Genomic DNA, 20021 nt, shown 5'->3' with positions numbered 1-20021 from the left:
GTTTGGGAGCCCTTTCCTCGGTCTCATCTGATCACCCCAATTTTGGGAGGTTTTCCAGTGGTCAGGACCTAGGAGTTAGTTGACGAGCCTGTCCAACTCCCTAGTCATAGTTCCATGGCTACAGTCCCTCAGCATACTCAATTCTGGTGGGCATTTATTCTCCACGTAAATTTCACTACCTCCTTGAGCAGGTATGTGCAAATATATTGCACTTGCGTTATTTTCAATGCACCATCTAGTATTTATTATTTCCTTGCTGTAATTTCCTCCTGCAAATAATACCTGCGTATCAGCCCTTGACAAAACAGTTCACTGCAGGTTCCTATGACTTGAATAGGGGAAGCAAGGAGAACCATTACTTGACACATCCAGTCGCTGTCTGACATCTTCAGAAAACAACCAGCTCCCCTCTCACTCCCCAGACTTCAAACACAAATGCTGGCTTTCATTGAAAATGAGCTATAGAGCTGTCTCATTTCATGTCAAAGCACCCAGAGCTATATATTATTTACATGTTTCTGAGTTTATTGTTCACATTAATGAGATATGTTGTTTTTTTAAATTGAAATATGAAAGAAAGAAAGAAAGAAAGAAAGAAAGAAAGAGCACCTAGAACTTTAAGAGAGCTGCAGGGTGACTAGCTGAAAAAGAGGAAATGACTTGTGCCCCTTTCAGAGTTGTGTAGAAGAGGGAAGTTCAACAGGTACAGTTTGTCTTGCAAAAATGGAAAGCGCAAGATCCCCATTTCCTTTTTCATCTGGTCATGCTAGTGCTGCCTGAAAAGATGGGTGTGTTGCCTTGCTGTTTGAAGGGCATTCCTGTTCTTGTCGTACCATGTTAAGGCTGCATTTCCAAATGCACTTATTAGGGAACCGGCTTCATTAAAGGCAGCAAGATTTATTTTTGAAGCAATGCACAATATCAGTCACTAATGGAGACCTGTAGTCCAAGATGCAGCCAGCTCTTTCCAACCAAATATATAGGCTCCAGCTTTCCTCGCCCTTCTAGCTCTAGGAAACTGCAGCCCTCCAAATTCCCACTTGCATCATCCCTACTGGCTGGGACTCAGAAAGGTTGGAGTCCATCCACATCTGGAGGGTCATAGGTCCCCCGTCCCTGCTTTAGGCCATGCCCAGCTCTCCTTCCTTCAGCCCTCACTCCTTCTCTCTTAGGCTGAAACCACGTGTGCAGCAGAACGAGATGGCCGAAACAGGCAGCTTCACAGCAGGTAGAAGATCACCTTTAAAATGCTCTTCCCTATGTTAATAATTCCCTGAGAACAGAAAAACCATGACAGGCAAAGGGGCTGGCTTACAACATGCTAGCTTTCTCTTTGCATAGAAATTTAACATTTGGAAAGGATATTCTTCCACTTCCATCTATTAGGGCAAATGCGGCACTGCCTCACCATCTTCCCTTGCCTGTTTTCTTGCTTATATCCAGCCTTGGCTGTCAGCTTCCTCCTCTTTGGTCTCTGTGTTATCCTTGTATAGCTTGGCATGGAGGAGGATGGGGGCAAAACTAGCCTGAGTTGACTCTGCCTGTCCTTGGCTCTGCCTCCACCTACTGTTGGGCTGAGGCTCCAATACTTTGGCCACCTCATGAGAAGAGAAGACTCCCTGGAAAAGACCCTGATGTTGGGAAAGATGGAGGGCACAAGGAGAAGGGGACGACAGAGGACGAGATGGTTGGACAGTGTTCTTGAAGCTACCAGCATGAGTTTGACCAAACTGCAAAACTGCAGGAGGCAGTGGAAGACAGGAGTTCCTGGCGTGCTCTGGTCCATGGGGTCATGAAGAGTCGGACACGACTAAACAACAACAACACTGTTGGGCTTTCCACCCTGCTGGTCCCCCTGGGCACCTGCCACCAACGCTACACTTGTCGACTCAAGGAATTCCATCTATTTTGCCCCCTCATTCAGCTGCAGGCATGGTCCCAGTCTCAGATCCTTCCCTAGGGCTTTCTTCAGTTGTGGGGCAACAGTGGGCAGGGTGTAGATTGAAAGGACGGAGTCAAACGTGAAGTGGAGCAGCAGGTGCTGACTCTCTGGTTTCACTGAGGAATGCAAAGAGCATCCATCTCTAGACTGCAGCTATCAACTCTACTTGACAGTTCATCCCATGCAATTCAGCCGGTCCAGGCAAAGCCATTTCAAACATTTCTGCACTGCAGCTGCATGCATTCCTCCAAGGAGGGAAGACATTTTCTGAAGCAACCAATCACATCGCTTAGGACAGCCTCCCTCAAATCTAATGCCTGTCAGAATTTTTTTTGGGGGGGACTACAACTCCCATCAGCCCCAACTAATATGACTAATGTTCAGGGGTGATGGGAGTTGTAGTCCTGCAATATCTGGAGAACCACAGGTTCCCCATCCCTGGTTTTACAGAAACTATGTTGTACCTGAGCCATTTGATTTCACTGCAAGGGGGTCTAACAGGCATTCTGCAATGTCTTGTATACTGTGATGATGGTACTACCAAGGATTTAGCAAAAGTGAAGAGAGGACAGTTATTTAAACTGTTGGAAGCTGCCCAGAGTGGCTGGGGCAACCTAGTCAGATGGGTGACATATAAATAAATGTGTTATTATTACCATTGTTGTTGTTGTCGTTACCCCCACCACAGTCCCTGAAACCTGTCTCCCATTTTATGCATTGTGTTGGGAAAAAGCTCATCGTTACTTTAGGGGAATTTGCTTTTAAGCATCATCTACCTCCAGACAAGCCAGCCTGGATCATGCTCAGTATGCAACTCTCCTGCCTCTGGATGAAGAAAAGAATGTTTCAATTTCCTGGTTGCCTGCCTGTCTGCCTACTCTTCCTTTTTAAAATGCCGCTCTCAAACTACGTTTGCTTAAACACATCTTGCAAGACTGCTCCTAAGAAGGAGAGCTGTTTTTACATTGTGCAGTGCAATGAAATCGTAGCCATGAAATCATCATTCATTTAACACAGATATAACTTAGCCTATCCTATCAGTTTACACGAAAAATCCTTCTACATGAACTGAACTTGAACCCTGGACATGCATTGAACTGCAAAATCAATTGCGAGTATTTCTTACAGTTGTCCCTAGGAGGATTTGAAATATACTTCCCCAAAGAGTTACACAGGTGTTTTCTGGAAAGCTCACTGGGAACAATTCAGGGGATTTGCTTAAATCTCCTTGAAATTAGATTTACAGCCTGGCTGTGTGCAACATACATGTTTACTCAGACATACGTCCCAGTAATTGAGAATAGGGTTGTAGCCTTCTAACTATGCAGGACTGGGGTTGGAGGTGCTCAAACCAGTTGAAATCCGTGGAGATACTTAATGCCTAATTCTGCATAGGACTTTCTTTCCATGGTTAGCAATGCAGCCCAACCATTCAATGTTAGAAACATACAGTGGGATCCTTATTTGGACGTTCGTCCCAGTGAACGTAATGGGATTCACTCACAGGAAAAAAATATGTAGAATTGTAGGGTGAACCAACATCTGCTTTCTGACAGGATGAGCTATGAAAAACTAGTGTACAGTGGTACCTCGGGTTAAGTACTTAATTCGTTCCGGGGGTCCGTTCTTAACCTGAAACTGTTCTTAACCTAAAGCACCACTTTAGCTAATGGGGCCTCCCGCTGCTGCTGCACTGCCGGAGCACGATTTCTGTTCTCAACCTGAAGCAAAGTTCTTAACCTGAAGCACTATTTCTGGGTTAGTGGAGTCTATAACCTGAAGCGTATGTAACCTGAAGCGTATGTAATCCGAGGTACCACTGTACTCTGTGAGCAATATCTATGGAGTCTATTTCTCAAAGTACTCATTCGACAACCTAGCACCAGGTATTTCCACCAGCCACTTGCTAGCTGCCAGTCAACGCTTTGGGCAAAAACACGTCTGTCTGAATCTAGTCTTAGATACGTAAGAAGTTGCCTTATGCTGAGAGCAGTCAATGGGCCATTTTGCTCAGTCCTGCCCAGAAGCAACTCAGACAGGAATCTTTCCAAGCCCTATCTAGAGATGCTACCAATTGAACCAGGGTGGCGTAATGGTTAGAGTGTCGGACTAGGACCTGGGAGATCAGGGTTCAAATCCCCACTTGGCCATGAAGCTCACTAGGTGACCTTGGGCGCTAATCATTGCCTCTCTGCCTAACCTACCTCACAGGGTTGTTGTGGGGATTAAATGTGGAGGGAGGAAGCCATGGACACTATCCTGAGATCCCTGGAGGAAAAGGTAGGATATAAATGCAAAAAGAATGTAAATAAAACCAGGTCGCCTGTGTGCTCAGCATGTTCATGAACCAGTGAGATACTATTCCCTCCACTGGGCTAAACTGGTGACCAGTGGGTGATCCAGCTTTATGTTGATGACTGGCCGGCCCTAGAGAAAGGGCCCACATCATAGGACTTCCTCATCCTCTCGGAAATTTGGGCTCAGACAGCATACTTTGTGAAAATGGTCAGTGCAGGGTCTCTGTTGCTAAGTTACCCAGCTGCTCCCTACCTTGTCTGGCTCACCCAGAGTATTTCCATCGCTTTTCAAAGAATATTCATGATTATGCTAGCTCCAGTGTATCAGCCATTGATCCAGCTCACTTGCCGAGTCCCGGGAGATTCTGCCGATCTCGGAGCCACCTCCCAAATCTCTCAACCAGCTGCATTTAATTCACTAACTGCTGAGGGAGACGACTGGCTGGAAGAGATGCTCAGCTGAATTGTAAACTTAGGGAGGAAAGAGAAGGGCTGGGCTTGGATCTAAAGTGAGTTACTTGCTCCTCCTGCTGGCTCCTGCTGAGGAATTGCAGGGAGGCTATAGACAAAGGGTTTGGGTATACAGTACAGTACTGTACAATGCTGTAGCCTACATTCTCACTTTCAAATTAGCCTGGTTTAATTAATGTAAATACATTAAAGAAGCCGCCATGTCATAGTAATCATCCTGTGAGATAATGCCCCATCAGTGAAATGAGATAGGCTTTCTCCTGCCATTCAGCCAGCTCTTGCGACTCTCCGGCAAGAAAAGCAATGTCAAAAGGAAATATTGCAGTGGATCTCCAAAGAGCAGGAGTTGCTTGGGTTTGAAACATGGAAATTCTGCATTTGCCTCAGCGGGTGGATAGCTGATGCATATATATATATATATATATAGAGAGAGAGAGAGAGAGAGAGAGAGACGGTTAATTATAGGGAATAGAATGTTGGAAAACAATGCAGCAACAAGAGGAGATTATGGGCACATTGAGAATAGTGTGTGAGAAGCACATTTGGAGGGGGGATGTATTAAATTTGTTTTAATTGTGGTAGATTAATTAAAATTTGGAAAATCAATAAAAATGATTTGGCCAAATAAAGAAGAAAAAGAAATTCTGCCTTTGACCATCAGTCTTAGCCAGGATTCCTCAGGCAATAGCTTCAGATTCCCATCTCAACCCAACAACCAGATGATCCACAAGTGTTGCTTGCCTGAAGACCCCGTCATTCATGCCCACTGACCATTCTGGCTGGAGCTGATGGTAGCTGTGGTCCTAGAGGGCACCAGCTTAGAGAAGGCTGATGCACATAACAATGTATGCCAAACACTGTTTTAGAATATACTGGCATTGAAATGTTTTAAATTAGCTTTATGCATTGTGTAGTGTGTCCAACAAATTAAGATTCCCTTACATGGAACCATTCCTTGTAATAAGGAACAGACAGCAAGTCTGCGTAGAGTACAGACTTTTCTCTACATTTAAGTAAAATCCATTTAGGAAAATGGCTGTGGGTGGCATGATGCCTTAGTTTACATTCCTAACTCCACTTACCTGGGAGTAAGTCCCACTGGACTCAGTAGGAATTGCTCCTTTTCAAGCAGATGTTGTTGTCAGAATTGCAACCTACACTTCTGCACAGGACTGATTATATCAGGTGTGATCTGTAGAGTTGGAGGAGTTGTTTGTTTTTAAGCCCAAAATTCACCATTGCCAATACACACAGCAAAGCTAAATAAGATAACAGAAACTTAAACAAAGGTGTCCTTTAATTTCCAGTGCTGAAAACTTATTTGAATCCTAATTTGTCATGTTTCCTTTTTCATGAGTGTTACAGGATCAGCCACTTAATTTCATTCATCACAGCTACTGGGTGTGTGTGTGTGTGTGTGTGTGTGTGTGTGTGTGTGTGTATGTGTATAATAAGGTGGAGAAGGTGAAGAAGTGTTGGGGGGAGGTGGGAGGGAGAGATTTCTCCAGTTACCGTATTGGCCCGATTATAAGTCTCACTTTTTTCACAAATTCCGACCGTGAAAAGTTTAAAGGTAAAGGTAAAGGACCCCTGATAGTTAAGTCCAGTCGCGAACGACTCTGGGGTTAAAGTGTGACTTAAATTTGTGACCTTACAAAAATAGGCTTTTATGATATTGCTGCTGAAACAGACGTACGGTAAAATGGAACGGGTGCGAATGCCTGCAGAATTTTAAGGGAGCGGCTTATGTTCAGGTATTCTCTCTCCCCCCCCCATGAATTTTAAAGGTGCGGCTTATATTCGGGCCAATACAATATTTATTGCATCTGACAAGGTGAGGCTTGGATCCACAAAATCCCCTGCTGCAACAACAACAACAAAAGTGCTGCCTCCTAATACCACAGGACTCTGACAGTAATTCCTTCAACACATGTGCCTCTTTCAAGGCATTGTCATAATTAAAAGCAGGCTGACCAAGCAGAGATAACCATGCAGGGGAGCCCCCAGCAATGACCCACATCCAACCCCTCCTGGTGCGCTTCTTTCCTACCTTAAGCAGTCGCTAAAATAAAGTGACAGGGCTCCCCCCCCCCCCCGCAAAGCACAACATCAACACCATGAAGAAACAACAACTAAATCTGCATTGAGCAAAAATTGGGAATGATTTATTAAATTGGGTATATATATATATATATATATATATGCAGGTTTTGGTGTCCTCGGGTGTCTTCCCGTGTAAAAGTTGGGGTGTCTAGGCGACGTTTCGACGAGGTCTCACTCGTCATCTTCAGGCTGGTGCTTTCGGCTTCTTGTTACTGGAACAGAGCGGGATCTCAATGTTTGAGTTCCTATAAATACTGTAGAGGGGGTGTGGTGTCTAGCCTCCAATGTTCTGGGCAGAGAGGAAGTTCCCAGGCTAGTGTGCCTTTTCTTCTTTTGTTCCTTAATTACTTGAGAGATACCTTGAGTGATTTCTTGAGTGATATCCTGAGTACCACTTAGGTGGGTCATTAGGTGTGGATTAGTTGCTAAAGTCTTTGTGTCTTGACCTCTTGAACTTTGTGAAGAGTTTTCCTGAGAAGATGGCTGTATTGCACTTAGTTGTGCTTTGGCTTGGCTTCGTGTATAGGGGCGAGCTGTGGTTTTGTGGCTTGTGTCAGCCAGATCTGTGTAGGGATTGCAGGGGGGTGCAGCATCCGGAGGTGCCACCATGGATTGGCTACTGGATGGTGTCAGTAATTCATCTGTGGAGAGGGTCTGGGTTTGGGTCTGGTGTGGTTGATTGGTGTTGGCGTTCTGTGTGCCTCTGGATCTGGTGTCAGTTTTTGTGGAGAGGGCTAATTTCCAGATGTCTGGCAAGCGGGATGTGTCGTCACGCTTGTTCATGTTGTGAGGGTGTTTCTCTATCTCGATGGCTTCCATGATTATTCTCTTGTGGTGATGTTCCGTGTTAAAGAGCAATTTGGAATCTGCAAAATTAATTTCGTGTCCTGTTTCTTTCATGTGTTGGAAAAGAGAGGAAGTTTTTTCTTCTTTTTTGACGGCATTCTTGTGTTCTGCGATACGTGCATTTATTCGTCTGTTTGTTTGTCCAATGTACGTGGCTGGGCAGACTTTGCAGGGTATTTCATAGATCCCTTGGTTTTCCAACTGGATTTTATCCTTGGGGTTTCTGAGGATATTGGCTATTTTTTGGTTGGTGCAAAAGGCTGTTTTGATATTGTGTTTATGGAGGATTTTGCTAATTTTATCTGTAGTGCCCTTGATATAAGGAAGGAGGGCCATGCCATTGTTTTCTTCTGTGTCTTGGTTTTTGGGGGGTGTTTCCTTTTGGATTAGCTTCGTAATCCTGTTTTGCTGGTATCCATTGGCAATTAACACATTTGAGAGATTCTGTAACTCAGTTGTCAAGTGGTCTTTGTCAGCCAGGCGTTTGGTTCTGGAGATGAGAGTCTTGGCTACGGAGTTTATTTGTGCAGGGTGGTGGTGTGATTGTGCATGTAAGTAGCGGTTGGTGTGTGTTTTTTTCTGGTAGATAGTGTGTCCTAGGGAGCCATCAGGTTTTTTGTAGATTAGGACGTCAAGGAAGGGAAGTTGGTTGTTGGCTTCTATTTCCATAGTGAATTGTATTTTGGGGTGTAAGTTGTTGAGATGTGTGAGGAAGCTATCCAGTTTTTCCTTCCCGTGTGGCCAAATTACAAAGGTGTCGTCAACATATCTGAGCCAAAGTTTGGGTTTGTGTTCTGACTTGTCTAAAGCATTGGTTTCAAAGTGTTCCATGTACAGGTTTGCGATGACCGGTGAGAGGGGTGATCCCATAGGTGCTCCTTCTATCTGTTTGTATCTTTGTCCATTGTGGATGAAGTACGTGTTGGTTAGGCAGTGGTTGGTCAGGTCCAAGATGTATTCGGGGGGATTGTATTTGTTTTGAATAGCTGTCAAGGCTTCATTAATGGGCACTTGTGTGAAGAGAGATACAACATCGAAGCTCACAAGTAGGTCATTAGGATGTAGGTTTTGCTTCTTTATTGTTTCTATGAACTGGAAGGAGTTTGGTACGTGTGAAGAGATGGATTCTGCATAGGGCTGAAGTTGCTTGGCGAGAAATTTAGCGAGATTTTGTAGAGGTGAGCCTATGGAGCTGACTATTGGTCTGAGTGGTGTTCCTTCTTTGTGTATCTTGGGGAGGCCGTAGAGTTTGGGGCATCTGGATGATTTTTCTCTGGGGATGATTCTTAGCTGGATTTCTTCACTGATAGGAGAGGCTTTTATTTTGGATTTGGTGGTTTTTTCCAGATAGGTGGTGGGATCTGTTTTTATAGGTTTGTAGGCAGGATCTTGGAGTAGCTTTGATAGTTTTGCTTGGTAGTCCGATGTGTTCATCACCACTGTGGCATTACCTTTGTCTGCTGGGAGAATGATTATGTTGTTGTCTTTCCTCAGGTTGGTGAGTGCTTTCTGTTCTTCTTTGTGTAAATTGCTTCTGGGTGGTTTGCTGGAGCAGAGGATGTTGGTGACTTCAAGTCTGATTTTATTGGCTTCATCTGGGTTGAATTTGGTTAGGCTAGCTTCGACTCCGCATATGATGTTTTCCGTGGGGATGCGTCTCGGGGCGACTGCAAAGTTGAAACCTTTGGAGAGTACTTTGGTTTCAGTTGTGGTGAGGATCCTGTCTGATATGTTATGTACTGTTTGTTTCATGGGTTGCTGTGGAGGGTGGCCGGGCTTCTGGCGTTTCTCTAGTTTGTGGAGTTTGTTGGTGTGTGTGTCTGTCTTATGTGAGGTCTCCGTTTCAGCTCTCCAGACGGCTAGTTGTTTGCATTTGTCCCAGAGTGCAGGGTGGATTTTGTTACAGAGTTTGAGGTGAAGAGTGAGTAGATCTTTGTTGGTTTGGTCTAGTAGGTATCTTTTCTTGTGTAGTTCGTTTCTGATTAGGGATAGTTCAGTTCGTTTCAGGATCCTTTCGGTGGCTGGGGTTTTAGACAACCAACTTCCCTTCCTTGACGTCCTAATCTACAAAAAACCTGATGGCTCCCTAGGACACACTATCTACCAGAAAAAAACACACACCAACCGCTACTTACATGCACAATCACACCACCACCCTGCACAAATAAACTCCGTAGCCAAGACTCTCATCTCCAGAACCAAACGCCTGGCTGACAAAGACCACTTGACAACTGAGTTACAGAATCTCTCAAATGTGTTAATTGCCAATGGATACCAGCAAAACAGGATTACGAAGCTAATCCAAAAGGAAACACCCCCCAAAAACCAAGACACAGAAGAAAACAATGGCATGGCCCTCCTTCCTTATATCAAGGGCACTACAGATAAAATTAGCAAAATCCTCCATAAACACAATATCAAAACAGCCTTTTGCACCAACCAAAAAATAGCCAATATCCTCAGAAACCCCAAGGATAAAATCCAGTTGGAAAACCAAGGGATCTATGAAATACCCTGCAAAGTCTGCCCAGCCACGTACATTGGACAAACAAACAGACGAATAAATGCACGTATCGCAGAACACAAGAATGCCGTCAAAAAAGAAGAAAAAACTTCCTCTCTTTTCCAACACATGAAAGAAACAGGACACGAAATTAATTTTGCAGATTCCAAATTGCTCTTTAACACGGAACATCACCACAAGAGAATAATCATGGAAGCCATCGAGATAGAGAAACACCCTCACAACATGAACAAGCGTGACGACACATCCCGCTTGCCAGACATCTGGAAATTAGCCCTCTCCACAAAAACTGACACCAGATCCAGAGGCACACAGAACGCCAACACCAATCAACCACACCAGACCCAAACCCAGACCCTCTCCACAGATGAATTACTGACACCATCCAGTAGCCAATCCATGGTGGCACCTCCGGATGCTGCACCCCCCTGCAATCCCTACACAGATCTGGCTGACACAAGCCACAAAACCACAGCTCGCCCCTATACACGAAGCCAAGCCAAAGCACAACTAAGTGCAATACAGCCATCTTCTCAGGAAAACTCTTCACAAAGTTCAAGAGGTCAAGACACAAAGACTTTAGCAACTAATCCACACCTAATGACCCACCTAAGTGGTACTCAGGATATCACTCAAGAAATCACTCAAGGTATCTCTCAAGTAATTAAGGAACAAAAGAAGAAAAGGCACACTAGCCTGGGAACTTCCTCTCTGCCCAGAACATTGGAGGCTAGACACCACACCCCCTCTACAGTATTTATAGGAACTCAAACATTGAGATCCCGCTCTGTTCCAGTAACAAGAAGCCGAAAGCACCAGCCTGAAGATGACGAGTGAGACCTCGTCGAAACGTCGCCTAGACACCCCAACTTTTACACGGGAAGACACCCGAGGACACCAAAACCTGCATTCCTGTACCCGTGAAAATCTACGAAAGCAAATATATATATATATATATACACACACACACACACACATCTCTCATGGAAGGACACTTCCCCACAGAGGAACAAGGAGGATAACTTTTAAAAGCTGCCTTTATTCAGCGCTCATTAATATTCTCAGAACACTGGCTCAAGGGTGAGCGAAGAAATACAGTGGTACCTCGGGTTAAGTACCTAATTCGTTCCGGAGGTCCGTACTTAGCCTGAAACTGTTCTTAACCTGAAGCACCACTTTAGCTAATGGGGCCTCCTGAGGCTGCCGCGCTGCCAGAGCACAATTTCTGTTCTCATCCTGAAGCAAAGTTCTTAACCCGAGGTAATATTTCTGGGTTAGTGGAGTCCGTAACCTGAAGCGTCTGTAACCTGAGGTACCACTGTACATGTGACCCCCTGTTTGCCTTGCATGCAAAGGGTCTCAGTTCCAATCTCCAGATAGGGCTGGGAACGTTCTTTTCCCTAAGAGCCATTGCTCATTCATCTCTAAACAATCCTAGATGGACCAAACCATCTTGTCTCTGTATATAAGGAAGCTGCCTCCGCGCCTATGAATAAAAAATGCCAGCAGCAGTTGCAAGCAGATGACAAAGCAAAGAGGAGGCAGGGCGAGCAGCTGTGTGTCTTACCAAGTTGCTTGCCGGGGGGTCAGCTGCAGTGCTCTTCCCGGCAGCCTGTAGGCCAATAAGCAACAGCGTATGGATACAGCAGGCAGATGCTGGGGCCATCTGGGATGGGAAGTCTTGTTTGGCCCAAGGGCAGACAGGAGATATCTGGTCTCAGGCACTTGCTGAGGCTCTGGCTGTCCCACAGGACTCGGTGACAAAGTGCTGAAGCCCAGAGCAGATGCTGGGGAGTTCGTGGTTGAAACCTCATCTCCCCGCTGCTCTTATCTTGCCCCATCTGGCACCCATCAGGTCCCACGGCAGACCTTGCCATGAGGAAACACCTTTTTCCTGCCTTGCTGGCCACAGTAGGGGTGGCTGTTGTTCAACAGGAAAAATACGGGATCTCTGCAGTCTATTTATAAGCCTATCTCCTGCAGCCGAGGCCTGCTGCTCACACAAGAGGGCAAGGGCCCCGGTAGCTATTAAAGCAACACTCTGGGTTGGCTGGTGCTGTTTTTGTTACAGGCCAACCCCAGGATATCCTGAATCGGTTCCATGGCAGAGATTCCTGCCACGCACCAGGCTTTGATGTCAGCTGTAAACAAAGATCCCACCCAGGCACCTGGTTTCTCCTATGGGACACCTTCCAAGAGGAACAATCTCAACTGGAGTAGGCTTGGGTTCAGTCTTTTCCCCTGCTCTTTATACAGGAATCTGCCTTATATTGAGTTAGACCAAAAGTCCATCTAGCTCATTATCTACAGCAGTGTTGCTCAACCTTTTTAAACCAACACTACCTTTTTTAGCTAACCTAATAATCCCCTTTAAAACCTGACCCCCCAAAATAATTTTATTTGACTTTCCATATGTATTGAAATTTCATTACTTTTATTTTTTTATTTATACTGTATGTGTTTTTGGAAACACTCACACACCCCTGAGATCTGTGGGGATAACCAGATTCATAGGCCCAACAGGCTTAAGTTCATTTGATGCAGGAAGGGGTTAATGCCATAAAGTCACTCTACATCACCTTGGGAGGAAGGTAATCAAGTCTAGCTCAGACCACATGGCTCTAACAAGCCTCTCTTGAGTTTCTATACTATTTTAGGAACCTTTGCCACGGTAACTAAGCCAAGTTTTACTGCCTGCATTTTCTGAATGCTGTATGAATCTGACCTTTGAAGAGTTTGTAAGTAAACTGTTTTTAATTTACCAAACATGTTGTCTTTTTCAATGCCTGGGGAAGAGGGAAACTTTGGAAGGAACTTACAAGAGCATATTGTAAAGGTCTAACAGCCTATATTTCCACACTTTACTTTGCTGCACGTTTTGTGATTTTAAATATCTGCTGGTGTTCTCTCACCAGAGAGTACTTGCCTCAAACCTGGATGTTGGCATCCAGGAGTTCTCTGTTTATACCTGTTTTATGTCTTTGTTAGCTTCAGACAGCAGAACCAACTTCTGCCTATACTGTAGCTGCTAACATGATGACATACGACCGGACTGCCATTCCCTCCCCCTGGGTCTGGTCTTGGAAGTGGACAGTAGAAAGCAAGACAACACCAGCTTGAAGGTCTTCTAAACAGAGTGTGTGGCACTATAGCAGAGATTCTCCAACCCTACGGATTCCATAGAACAAATTTCCCATTGCTACTAAAATGTTTAGCTGTACTGAGGACTCCACCTGTTCAACATTTCCTTCTTGCCAATACATCACTTCCCTCCTCATTTAGCCTATTATCCTCCATCATTTCAGGCACTCATTGCTGACAGTCTCCCATGATTGCCTGATGGGGCCAGACTCCCCATTTGGGAATCAATGCCCCAGGCTAAAATAAGAGCTAGAAAATCTTGGCTGATGAGCTGGTCCAATATGGAACATCATTTAGCTTTCTCAGGGTCCTCTTCCAGGAATCTGCCTCTGGTTTTTGCCAACTTAAAACAGACAGCCTCTTTCTGTGTTGCTTAGGTAGGCCTAATGAGCTTGCTTACCTTCTGAGGCCTCCAGTGCAGGATAATCAATAGCGGAGAAAGCAACTCTTGGGGCAGCAAATGCTGATCTTTCCTGTGAGCTGAATCAGCCAATTTCCCCGCTCTGGCTACATCTCCCCCACCAGAGTGGGAAAAGCTTCCTGCAACATTCTTCATCATCTATGCCTTAATCTCAGCAGAGTTGGGTGAGTTTCTACTTGCCTTATACTGAGCCTGACCATTATTGTCATCTCTGACTGACACTGGTTTTCCAGGGACAGGGGACATTCCTGGCCCAACCTGAAGATGCCGGTGATTTAACCTGCGACCTTCTGCTTGAGTATTAGGCGCTCTATCGCTCAGGTTCAAAACATCTAGAGATCCTGTCTTGAATGTTTGTTTCCACCATTTAGACCTTTTCCTGTTTACTATTGCACAAATTCACGACCAAGCCAAAAAGCCCGGATGTGAGTTAAATGGAAGAGCACTGCATTGCCCCCAGAGGCTCAGCTGACTCTGCCCCACCTCAAAGAAGAAGAAGAAGAGGAGGAGTTTGGATTTGATATCCTGCCTTTCTCTCCCCTTAAGGAGTCTCAAAGCAGCTAACATTCTCCTTTCCCTTCCTCCCCCACAACAAACACTCTGTGAGGTGAGTGGGGCTGAGAGACTTCAAAGAAGTGTGACTGGCCCAAGGTCACCCAGCATCTGCATGTGGAGGAGCGGGGAATCAAATCCGGTTCACCAGATTACAAGACTACCGCTCCTAACCACTACACTGGTTCTCTTACAGGAGAGGCATAGCAGCCCTGACCCCCCGTGCAGTGCAAGCGAAGCTGTGAGCTGGGGATACAGCAAAGCTGCCCTAACACAATGACCAGCTCCAACTCCAGCCTACTCACTCAACATTTCACATGCCTATTTGACCATGTGACTTAACCCCCCCCTTGATGTCTGTGAGCATCACTCCTGCAGTGCCATCAGCAGCTTGGTCTTCCTCATTCAGGTTCTAACCTGAGATGGCCGTTCTCAACATTCCCATCAATAGAACAGGTGCACCCAAAGAGCAGCGTTGCCAAGGTTTCCTACTGGCAGCGATATGATGGAAAGGCCAGCTTCGAGAAGGCAAAGGGAGGATTCCAAGCCTCTGTTTGCCCAGCTGTGAAATGAAAACGCTGAGCCTGAATTCAGCTTCCTGCTGCAACCGACATAGAACCAGCCTGTTCTATATGCATCTGAACTTCCCATAAATTAACCTCCCAAGATTCTCCTTTCTCCCCAAGCGAATGTTCCAAAAGAAGCCCAGGTGACCACCAGGATGAAACTGTGGAAGGCCGATCTGCTCAGAAACAAGCTAAAAGCCAAGCACGGCAGGAGTGATATTCGCCAAAGAGCCATGGCAGCAGGAAGGGGGCACTCCCTTTAGGGATCTGTGCCAAGCTGTTGCCACCTCCAGCCTGCCACTCAACAAACAAGGGTTATTGTGTTGCATCTGCTGTGCTTTTCAAGGCTTCACCCGGCTAGGCAAATGTGAGCAAATAAACCTCGCGGCCCTTTTTTCATAAAAGGAGAGCCGTGTCATCATTTATATATTGCCAACCCTATCCCGGCAGGCTCCGGACGAATTACAGCAACAATGTCACCAGCAATCCAAATAATTAATACAGCAGGCTTGCAGAAACAAGAGAGATCATTTTAATAACAATGAATTCAAATGTCTCACTGTTAAGAATGATCAAGGTTTGGAAGATTAAGCTTCGGGTCTTCCTAGTCCAGGTGGGGTTTGTGCCAGCTTGGCTGTAAGAGGCAAAAAAAGAGCCTGGTCCTCTGCTGGGTGGTCCTTGGACACACATTGCTCCCCTCCTCCCTGCTGTTTTACTTCTCTTTGTCTGTGCTTCCTAAATGCGGATCCTTGAATTTTCTGAAGACCAGACTGCCTCTTGCTTAGTGTGTCTGTACAGCAGCCTGTTATCAGAGGCATGGTGTGTATCTGTTATGTATGTAACAACAGCAACAAAACCCACATTTTTTTTCTAAAACCGCTTAACCCAGCTCAGAGCAAACTAGCGGTAAAGCACGCACACACACATACCATAACAAAACCGAAACAAAACACAGGGAGCCTGATTTCCAAAGGAAGAATGAGCCGCGTTCATTGTTAGCCACGCTTGTTCCTTATGATTTATCAGCTTCCTCAGGAATTGGAATACCGTTTGATGATTACACAGACTCTCCTTCCTCCCCTTTAGCGCCCACAGCCCAGCCCAATGACCATTTGGCCTATTTCCTGGTAGACTATTACCAGAAATGACTTCTCCCCTGTGTCATGCTCAGGAGCCTCTGACAATACACGCACACACAGAGAGAGAGAATCAGCCAAGCCAGCTTTAAGCTCATATCCTCTTGGCCTGTAGAACTGATGATGAAAAAGGGAGGCTGTAAGCTGAGCTCACTCTGTGTTTGGGACTGGGGATGCCACACTGGCACACGAGACTCATTGTCTGGAGGGGTTTGGGATGTTACAAATAAACAGCGACAGATCTTTGTTGCGCATGCATTGTGAAAAGAGCAGGGATTTCTGCACAAAGTGAGGTGGGGCGAAGTCCGAAACCTCCTTGTGGGGCAGAACTACATGATCCTGCTGTTCACATTGCAGGAGACTAAATGCCATAATAACGTGAGAGCCTGCCTCCAACAGCAGACGGAGAACATTGTGGCTAGTGGTCACATATCCTCCACGTGTTTCTCTAATCCCCTTTCACCAAGTGGGTGCACATCACTGCCTCTTACAAGAGCCAGCAGTTTAACTATGTGCGGTGGGAAGAGGAACTTTCCACAGCTCACAATATGTGACAATCTGTACAGTCAGTCTCAGATCCCTGGCTACGAGTTCATCTTTCCGACACATGCATTCACTGCAGACATATTGGACTTTCCTGTTGTTGGATCTAAAAACTTTATGTATAGAGCTGCAGCAGAGCCAATGTGGTGCAGTGTAAAGACAGTAGAGTGGAGTGACTAGATGCCAACTTGGACCAGGAGACTAGGGTTCAAATCCACAGCTCAGCTAGGAAGCTGATTGGGGTGACCTGTGGCCAGTCGCCATCTTCCAGCCTAACCAACCTCATAGGGGTGTTGTGAAGATAAAATTGGGAAGGGAAAAATTATGTACTCCACCTTGAGCATCTTGGCGCCACTTGCTCTGATGTGATGTCCCAAGTTACCTTTGCCAGAAAAGCAGCTATAACTGGTAAAATCCTATCCTGTCTTGATTTAGTAAATCAAGTTAGTAAATCCCAGTCCCCGCCTTGGCATGAGAGGTGGGTGGGGAATCGTCAAAGACAGAAGCAGAAGTATGTCTCCCATGCTGAACCAGGGAGCTTCTCTCTGCTCAGCCTCCCCTCCTGCACATCCACGTGCTTTTCCTGTGTGGCAGCCCAAGCCCAAAATAAAATTGTTGAGTGACACAACTGGGTAGTCAGGAGTGGGGAAAGTGTCAAATACACACAGGAGAGAAGGGGCGGAGGCAAGGAGGATTCGCAGGTGATGGAAAGCACTGGGGGGGGGCAGCCCCTACAGGCAGCTTGTCTGATCATAATAAGGCGGCCAGCCTAACGAAGCCTACTCAGGAAGAAGTCCTCCTGAATTCCGTGGGGCTTGTGCCCACCTCAGCGGGGTTCGCTGTGATTCCTGCAGTGCAGAGCGTTGGGTTAAAGGACCCTTGGGGTCCTTCCAGCTCCACAGTTCTATGATGCTATGACAGCAGCTGCCTATATTTTAGGATTGCATCCTCAGCAGTGGATGTCGGTTGATCTGGGCCGCTGGTGTACTGCTCCATTAGTTACCCCTCGTTTGCTCGTCTTCTAACCTGCAGGCTGTCCGGGGGTTGCCAGCCTGTCAGCTGCTTCCTCCTCCTCCTCCTCCTCCTCGGTCTCCGTCCCCTTGTCGGACTCAGCAGGGGGTAGGACAAAGCGAGGATTAGTTGGCTCGACCCGTCATTGGCTCCAGCTCTGCTGTTAGTTAGTCTCCCTCCCTCCAGCCCCGACGGGCACCAGCCACCGCTCAGCCTGAGTTTGCGAGTCTCCTAATCTTCCAGAAGTTATTCGGGCTCGTCCTCGTGCTCTCAAGTTCTGCCAGCCTGGACGGGACAGAGCAGGGGGGCCGCCCTCCCAGCCCAATTCCCACCCATCGCTGACCTTAGGCTGAGTCACCGTCTTGCGGAGCAGACACGCTGCCCTCGGAGGCGCAGCTGGGACGCAGCAGCCCCGCCAAGCAGCCCGCCTGGACCTCCGTCCGCTTGGCAAGCGCCGCCGAACAGAATGTACCAGGATCCGGCACAGCCCCTCCTTGCCAGGCTCTCCGCGGAGCTGCCGTGGGCTGGGCTGGATGCCTCGGCTGGAGAGCATCCTGCTGGCCTTCGAGGGACACAGCAGCGGAGGGGTTCCCTCGCGGGGCCACCCCCAACCCGGCATGTGCCCCCTGGAGGACCACACACGCAGACACCCATCCAGCCCAAACAAGCATCCACGCGGGGCTGGGCGCACGCGTCCAAGTCAGCCACTTACCCTACTAGGCGGTCTGCGCTTCGCCCATCGCCTTGGCTCCCTCCTTTGCCTCGGGGAGAAGAAGATCCGCCGACAGTCCTCGCCCAGCACCCCCCTCCGGCGCCTCCCCCCCCCCGCTACCCTGTCCCCCTTTTAGTCCAGCGAGCGCCCCGTCGGGACGGCGAAGGGTGCCCCCCCTCCAGCAGCCAGCCGGCCTTTCTCGCCCAGCCCCCTCCGCGTCGGCGATGCCCAAGATCTTCAGTCCACAATGGGGGCGGCGAGCGGCAGCATCCTGAACAAAGTGCCGATCCCCGGGGATGCCGACTGGGAGGGGCGGTCACGTGGGCCCTCGGTGCCCCTCCGGCACACGCCAGCCAGCTCTTTATGCGGTGTCTGAGAAAGAGGGAGGGAGGGAGAGAGGGAGGGAGGGAGGGTGCCAGGCGGCCGTGACGTGACACACCAGCGCGCACACACGCGCTGCCTTTTCTCTTTCCTTTTTCCCGTCCCCTGATGCTTTCTCCAGAAACTCAAAGGCTCTAGCGAGCTGCTTAGTCCAACGCCAGGCTTCCTCATCGAGAAAATGAGCCTGAGAAAACCCTTTAGTCTTGGGGAGGGGGGGGGTCCTTCTGGTGACAGCTGCCTGCCCCTCGTAGGCCTACGTGGGTGGGTGGGTCGGGGGATCCCCCTGCCAAGGTCTTTGAACCAGCCCCTCGCCTGCGTTTTTCTTCTTTTTCTCTCTGATACGTTGGGGGGGGGGGGCAGAGGGGAGGCAGGAAATCTCTCCTCCAGCTGTTGGCTTCCTTCACTAAATGACAACAATGGTTTGGAGAGGGACGGGCGTGGTGCGCCGTGGCGAGCTTAGATTCTCAGTTTATCCAGAAGATCTCGTTAAAAAAAATGTGACTGACACGCGCACATACTCTCGCTCCCTTAGATCAGGAAGGAAGGAAGGAGAGCTTATCCATAGGATCTTGCGAATGGTGACACAAACACCTCCCCCCCCCGCAAGAACCACATCATTTCCTTTGCCCGACCCTCGCCAAGTCCCTCACTAAACCTCCAGAAACGGGGGTACCTAGTTTGCTCCAAGGAAACGATCGTAAAGCTCCGTTTAATAAATAAATAAAAACAGAGCGGGGACTGGACTTAAATGCGCCCCGTTTTTCCTTTCCTGTCCTAAAGGAAGCATTGCTAAGTTTCCTTCTGTTGTCAAAAGCTAGGGCGTGAGATTGACAGGCTTTCTTCTCGGGGCTTCCGCACATCCGAAGTCTGCAGAAGCGCCTTAGCAGGAACTCGCTGCCTGAAAGTGACAAGGGGGGCGGGCTCTCCACAGTGGCCTTGCCAGAGGAAGGGAAGCCGCGAAGAAGAGACGCGTCGTTCCCCATTTCCCAGCTAGGCTTACTGCACAAAAGCAGACGGAAGACCTGGTTTTGCCAAAAGGTGGGTTAGGAAATATTAATATATCAGTCAGCCAATGAATGCACCAACAAATTCTCAAGACAAGGTCAGGAAAAGCTCCTTGTCAGTGTCCCAGCCTTCCCCAGAGCCAGTGAGGCCAACCCTGGGTGACCTTGGGTCAGTCACTGCTCCTCTTCTTCACAGAGTCACTGCTCCTCACCTTCTTCACAGAGTTTGTTAAGTTGTGGGTGAACATATCAGATGACACAGCGATTCTTCAAACAGCTCTTGTTTATTCACAACCCAGAACAGAACTGAAGGGTTCAGCCAGCCTGCTTATATAGAGCTCCACTACAAAACACAACAGTAACAACTTTCT

The 20021-nt window shown here is 47.5% G+C and overlaps 1 protein-coding gene across 8 annotated transcripts in view; it reads right to left on the bottom strand.

Moving 5' to 3' along the window:
• The window catches only part of NAV1 (neuron navigator 1), a 281587-nt gene extending 262836 nt beyond the window's left edge, over positions 1 to 18751 (bottom strand). For 4 of the 8 annotated variants that reach the window (XM_083746419.1, XM_083746432.1, XM_083746433.1 and 1 more), the window contains exon 1: positions 18266 to 18609. The gene's annotated coding sequence lies outside the window, so the exon portion shown is untranslated. Of the gene's footprint in view, positions 1 to 18265 lie in introns of all 8 variants that reach the window. The other 4 variants (XM_083746435.1, XM_083746423.1, XM_083746420.1 and 1 more) reach the window with 3 other exon arrangements.
• Positions 18752 to 20021: the final 1270 nt, after the last annotated feature.

The sequence above is a fragment of the Podarcis gaigeae genome, assembly GCF_964106915.1.
Source record: "Podarcis gaigeae genome assembly, chromosome: 6".
In the NCBI taxonomy this organism is placed as follows: domain Eukaryota; kingdom Metazoa; phylum Chordata; class Lepidosauria; order Squamata; family Lacertidae; genus Podarcis; species Podarcis gaigeae.
Note: the sequence above shows the minus strand (reverse complement) of the source record. Positions and strands in the feature narration are given on the sequence as shown.